Below are 7,496 nucleotides of genomic sequence, written 5' to 3'. Positions count from 1 at the left end.
AAAAAAATAGGTGTAGAAATAATGCAGCTTAATGTAAGAAAGGTCATATTATGAGAAGCCTGCAGTTAACATCATAATCAATGGGGAAAATTTGAAAGCTTTCCCTCTAAGATCTGGCATAAGGAAAAATACCCCCACTAACGACTTCTTTTCAACATAGTTCTGCAAGTGTTAGGCAGAGAAATTAGACAAGTAAAAGAAATAGAAGGCATTCAAATTGGAAATAAATATGTAAAATTAATCTCTGTTTGGAGATGGCATAATCATATATATAGAAACCCTAAAGGCTCAAGAATAAAACTGTGAGAAGTAATCATCAAACTCAGTAAAGTAAAATATATGGTATATAGTGAAATTTAATATATTTATATAATTTATTATTAGTGTATAGAAATGAAAATGACTATTATATAATGAGATTAATATATAATTTTTTGGATGATTAGTGTATAGATTGATATATAATATACATAATATTTTGGGATAATTCATTAGTATATAGAAATGAAACTGATTATATAGTGAGATAAATATATAATCAGTTTCTATATACTAATAATGAATTCTCCAAAAAAATAAGAAAATAATTCTATTAACAATAGAAACTAAATAACAAGATATTCAAGTGTAAATGTAGCTAACAAGGTGAAAGACGTCTAAACTGAAAATTATGAAACACTGATCAAAGAAATTGAAGAAGGCATATAAAAATTAAAAGAAGTCTCTTGTTCTATGGGATTTGAAGAATTAATGTTATCAATATGGCTGTACTACCCAAAGTTATGGACATATTCATTACAATCCCTGTGAAAATCCTAATGGCATTCTTTATGTACAGAAATAGCGAAAAACAATCCTAAAATTCATGTAGGACCACAAAAGACACCATGTAGCCAAAACAGCTGAGCAATAAGAACAATGCTGGAGGCATGGTATTTCCTGATTTCAAACTGTATTGCAAAGCTATAGTAATCAATATTTTATGGTATTGGCATAAAACAGACATGAAGACCACTGGAATACAATACAGCCCAGAAATAAATCAACACATTTATGGTCAATCAATTTTCAACAGGAGTGCCAAGAACAGAAAATGGGGAAAGGATACTTTCTTCAATAAATGATGTTGGAAAATCTAGATATCCAAATGCAACAAATTAAAATTGAACATTATCTCACACCATATACAAAAACCAACTCAAAATTATAGAGACTTAAAAAGTAAAACGTGAAAATATAAACTATTAGAAGAAAAGTTAGGAAAAACCTTTTTTGTTTGGACAAATGATAGGCTGGGAAATGATATGCCGGGCAATGATATGCCTTTAAAATGATACCAAAAGTACAGAAAACAAAAGAGAAACTAGACAAATGGAACTGTTTCAAACTGAAAGGCTTCTGCACAGCAAAAGAAACAATCAACAGCATGTAAAGGCAACCTATGGAATGGATAAAATATTCGCAACCTGTACATACATTAGACAGGGGTTAGTACTTAAACATACCCAAAGGAAATTGAAAATAGTATGTTGAAGACATATCTCATTCCCTTGTTTACTGAAACATTATTCATGATAGCCAAGACATGAAATCATCAGATTCGTTTATCATCAGATAAATGAATAAAAAATATGTGTGTATATACATACATATACAATAGAATATTGAATATTAGAATATTTTTCAGCCTCATAAAAAGAAAGAAAACTTGTAATCTGCAACAACATGAATGAACCTGAAGGACATTGTGTGAAGTGAAATAAACCAGGCACTAAATGACAAATATTGCATGATCCAAAACAGTCAAAAAATAGAGAGTAGAACTGTAGTTGCCAGGAGCTGAGGACAGGCGACAGAATGGGGAGATGTTTGGCATAGTTGCAGTTACACAAGAGGAATAAGATCTGGAGATTTGGCTGCATAAATGACTTCTTTTGAAAAGTGTCTGTTCATATCCTTTGCCCACTTTTTGATGGGGGTATTTTTTTCTTGTAAATTTGTTTAAGTTCTCCATAGATTCTGGATATTAGCCCTTTGTCAGATCAGTAGACTGCAAAAATTTTTTCCAATTCTGTTGGTTGCTGGTTCAAAAAGCTCATCATCACTGGTCATCAGAGAAATGCATATCAAAACCACACTGAGATACCACCTCATACCAGTAAGAATGGAGATCATCAAAAAATCAGGAGACAACAGATGCTGGAGAGGATGTATAGAAATAAGAACGCTTTTATACTGTTGGTGGGAGTGTAAATTATTTCAACCATTGTGGAAGACAGTGTGGCAATTCCTCAAGGATCTACAAATAGAAATACCAGCAATCCCATTACTGGATATATACCCAAAGTATTATAAATCATTCTGTTATAAAGACACATTAACAAGTATGTTTACTGCAGCACTGTTCACCAAAGCAAAGACTTGTAACCAACCTAAATGCCCATCAATGGTAGGCTGGATAAAGAAAATGTGGCACACATATACCATGGAATACTATGCAGCCATAAAAATCAATGAGTTCATGTCCTTTGCAGGGACATGGATGAAACTGGAAACCTCATTCTCAGCAAACTGATGCAAGAACAGAAAACCAAACACCGCATGTTCTCACTCATAAGTGGGTGTTGAACAATGAGAACACATGGACACAGGGAGGGGAACATCACACACCAAGGCCTGGAGGGGTAGGGGACTAGGGGAAGAATAGCAGGGCTTGGTGGATTCAGGAGTGATAGCATTAGAAGCAATACCTAATGTAGATATTAGGGTGATGGATGCAGCAAACCACCACCATGGCATGTGTATATGTATGTAACAAACCTGCACATCTGCACATGTACCCCAGAACTTAAAGTATAAAATTAAAACAAACAAACAAAAAGATAAGGAGATTTATTTTACAGCATGGTAACTGTAATTAATAAATGTATTTTATACTTGAAATTTGCTAGGAGAGTAGAACTGATATGTTCTAACTAAATACACACAAAAAGTTAACTGTGAGATGATGAAAATGTTAATTAACTTGATTGTGGCAATCATTTCACAATGTATATGAGTATCAAAATGTCATGTTGTATACTGTAAAAATATATAATTTCTGTTTGTCAAGTACACTTCAGTAAACCTGGGGGGAATTAAATGAAAAAAACCAAATTCATGCAAATCAATAGCAAAAAACAACCCTGTCAAAAAATGGGCAAGAGACCTAAATAGACATTTCTCAAAAGAAGGTATACAAATGGCAGCTACCTACAAGTATATGAAAAGGTATCACTAATTATCAGGGATATCCAATCAAAATATCAATGAGATCTCACCTCACATCTGTTAGAGTGGCTCTAATCAGAGGGATCTGGAAGAAATTGTGCAATGTTGTTGGAAATGTACAGATATTATGGAAAAGAGTATGTGAGTTTCTAAAAAAAATTAAAGCTAGAACTACCCTATGACCCAGAAGTCTCACTTCTAAGTATATATGAAAATGAAATTAAATCAAGATTTTGAAGAGATCTGCACCCCATGTTTATTGCAGCTCTATTCACAATAGCCAATATATGGAAACAATCTAAGTGTCCACCAACAGATGGTTGAATAAAGAAATAGTATTTATACATAATGGAATGTTACTCAGCTTTTATAAATATTTTTTCTGTATATCATTCCACATTGTAAAAAAAAACCTGTTAATTGCAACAACATGTATAAATCATGGATAAATAAACTGGGCACAGAAAAACAAATGCCTCATGATCTCTCACGTGGAATCTATAAAAGTCAAATTTATAGAAGCAGAAAGAATAGTGGTTGCTAGGCGCTGGATAGTTGGGGAAACGGGAAGATGCTGGTTAAGGAGTATAAGGTTTCAGTTACGCAAGAGAAATAAGTTACAGAGATTTCATGTATATCAGTGTGACTATAATTAGCAACTTACTGCATAATTGAAATTTGCTAAGAAGTTAGCTCTTAAGCGTTCTCACAACAAAAAGAAACAAAAATGATAAGGCAAGAAATGGATATGTTAATTAGCTTGGTTGTGGCAATTCTATCACGATGAATATGTACATCAAATCATCAAATTGTGATCCTTATATACAATTTTCAATTGTCAAATATACTTCAATAAAAACATTCTTTTCTCCAGAGGAAACATTGTCAGTAAGAAATAATTTTCAGTAAGAAAAATCTGTTAAGGACTTTAACAATAGCATTCACAGAAGTTTTCTAGTTCAGAGCCTATGATTTTCTAGGACATCCATTTTCTGTCTGCTCTCTTGTGAATAATTTGGAGAACAATGGTCGCTGGAGGAAACACCCTTCAAACCCAGCACCTGATTCAGCCTTTGGCTCCTCCTACAACTAGAAGCATGACTTTTAATAATTTTATGATCTTCAATTTTCACATCTGTTCAGTGAAAATAATCAAAAGAATGAAATATAATGAAAATCAAAACACCTTACATGGAGAGAACAAAAAGAAACTCATTTATGTGGAAAAAAAATTCTACCAAAAATAAATTTGCACATTTAACTTGCTCTGTATACTGCTGTCATTAACTATTCTATGGTAGACAGAATTATGCCACCCTTTACTCCCCTGAAGAAAAGTTGTTCATATTCTAATATGTTACTTTCACAGCCAAAGGGACTTGGTAGATTAATGTTATTCAGATAAAGAAATTATATTATTTATTTATTTTGAGGCAAGGTCTTTATTATTTTTTTTTTTTTTGAGACACTGCCAGGCTAGAAGGCAGTGGTGTGATCTTGGCTTACTGTAACCTCAACTTCCTGCACTCAAGCAATTTTCCCATCTCAGTTCTCAAGTAGCTTGGACTAGAGCTGTATGCCACTACGCCCGCATAATTTTTTATATTTGTTGTAGAAACAAGGTCTTGCTATGTTTCCCAGGCTAGTCTCAAACTTCTGGCCTCAACCAAGCCTCCTGCCTTGACCTCCTAAAGTTCTGGGTTTATATGCAGGAGCCCCCTCATTTGGCCATAGGTAAGGGATCCGGAAATGGGGAGATTATCCTGGATTATTTACATTGGCCCAAGCTAAATATGAGTCCTTAAAAATGGAAACTTATTCCCAGATGCAATCAGAGTGAGACATAACAACAAAATGATGCTCAGAGGATGGATTTTGCTGGTTCTGAAGATGAAGAGAGGGGGTCATAGCCAGGAAATGTGGACAGCCTCTAGAAACTAGAAAGTCAATGAAACCAACCTTTCTAAAAGCCTCCAGAAAGAAATGCAACCCTGCTGACACCTTGATTTGAGACTAGGGAGACTATGTGTGACTGTTGGAAGTATAAAATAATTTTGTGTTGTTTTAAGCCACTACAATTGTGCTAGTTTGTTATGGCAACTACAGAAAACCAATACATATCCCTATGCTTATTCTCCTTAAATAACTTTAAAAGGTAAAACTGAGATGTGCTCCACCCATAAGCTTAACAGTCATTGACATCAAATAGACCCCAGAACCAGACTAAGGGTCTACATAACATGATTATAACACATGCCATAGGCAAAGCAGTTACTAAGGATCAGTATGTATCTTTTCACTGAATCAGAAAGTAAACTCACTTTAATGGAGCCAAATCACAATTTGCCAATGAAGCTGGATGTTTGAACTTTTCACCTTGCTTTATAAAAAGGGTGTTGCTTTTTTATGTTTTGCAAACTTTATTTTTATTTTTATTTTTTTGCTTCCCTAGCTACCACAAAAGAGAGTTATAGCTGCTATAAGCTCCTCCAGGCAGAAATCAGAAATTAGTGGGCAGAGCAACATAAAGATGGGTCTTTTAAAAGTGCCTTAATGACTTGTGTTTGCCTAACACCTAGCTATAGTGGAAGAAGAGAATAAGAAACAGACTCTACTTATTGATTATTGTAGGTAAAATATGCACCTAATTGCTTCAACAACAGAAATATGGTCTACATCTTGAAAGGAAATTGAAATATATTGTATTGAAACTATTTTTCAGAGACTGCGAACAACCAGAATCCTCCAGTTAGAATTATTTTCAAGACTTATAATTTTAATATTTTAAGTACAAACAGGAACTTGAGCTGGACAAAATATCAGCTTATAGGGGTTTATTAAGTGATTTCTTTACTGATTATATGAGAATTACTTGTGATTAGCATTTTTTTCACCTATAAAACAAGATTATTTTAAATAGATATTTCACTTTTTACATCAAATGGAACAAAATTTAGTTTAGATGGTAATTTTCTTTCTTCATTTAAAGATATATTGAATTGCAGTGCAGCACTTATGTAAATTTTACCATCATTTTGAGCTCTACCTAAACATAAAAAACATATACCACAATGATGTGCTACCCTTTTTCATTCTTGTCTTTTTTCACCCAGGTTTTACTAAAGACTAGAAATGTTATGTTTGCTTTCCCTTTGTATTCCTCATAGAAAACATGCTGTAGGATTTTGTTTGTTTTAGATCTGCTTATTTTAGGACTCTTTGCCACACTACAGAAGTAATACAACTTGGTTTGCATTAGGGCCTTGATATCCTGACACTTCAATTTCTCTATAATTGTGCCAATTAAAAGGATTTTTACTTTTCAGCAACATTCTGAGTCAATCATTTAAATTTCACAGTCACATAAGGAATGCTCAATTTTAAATGAGTTGCATGCCCAAAATGCGTATGTAAACAGATTCCATTTAATCCACACTGTCCCATTGAAATTGGTTAGATTTACTCTAAACCCAACCCCCCAAAATTCTAATCACCTAATAATGTACTTTAAACATATTAACCAATCAAAATATAGGTCAAAAAGTTTTATGAATGCCAAGCATCTATCTAGCCCCACTATACTTTGTCCTTCTCCCCTTTACTTGCCTGCAAAAGATATGTGGGCTTCTCCAGTGCTAATCATTCATGAGATCCCCATGACCTGGGACAGGACAAAGGTCCAACTGACTTTCCTAACTTGTTTTTGTGAACTCCGAGGTTTGCACAAGAAGTGTCACTTTTCCACCAGAATCTGACTCACACTGCCTATTTTCCTGACCTAATCCATAACAAGACACTTTCATTGCTTTTTCTTGATTTACTAAGTGATGATGATAGTGTGAGAACAGAGGGAGGGTAAATATTGATCTACTTTATACCCTCCCTAGAGAAAGTTAGTGTTGCATGAAAGGGATAGTGTGACTGTGGGACCAATTGGACTACCCTAAAAAATCGCTATACAGGCCTAGAGAGTTTTGAGACAAGTTTCTGTAATGAGGGATGGATGGAATGGGCAAGGGATGAATGAAAGGGATGCTGGCCTGCAGCCTTGCAGGACTTCCCAACTTTTCTTTGAAAAATTACTTAAGAGACTGGATGGGAATCAGATTACCTGAGGTTGAATTTCAGCTCCATTGCTTACTACTTATGGTCCCTATGGAAAGTCAATTTCTAAAACTAAAAGCTTTAGTTACCTACATATAAAATGGAGATAGAAAACAATCTAT

The sequence above is a fragment of the Callithrix jacchus genome, chromosome 11 (assembly GCF_049354715.1).
Source record: "Callithrix jacchus isolate 240 chromosome 11, calJac240_pri, whole genome shotgun sequence".
NCBI classification, from domain to species: domain Eukaryota; kingdom Metazoa; phylum Chordata; class Mammalia; order Primates; family Cebidae; genus Callithrix; species Callithrix jacchus.
Note: the sequence above shows the minus strand (reverse complement) of the source record.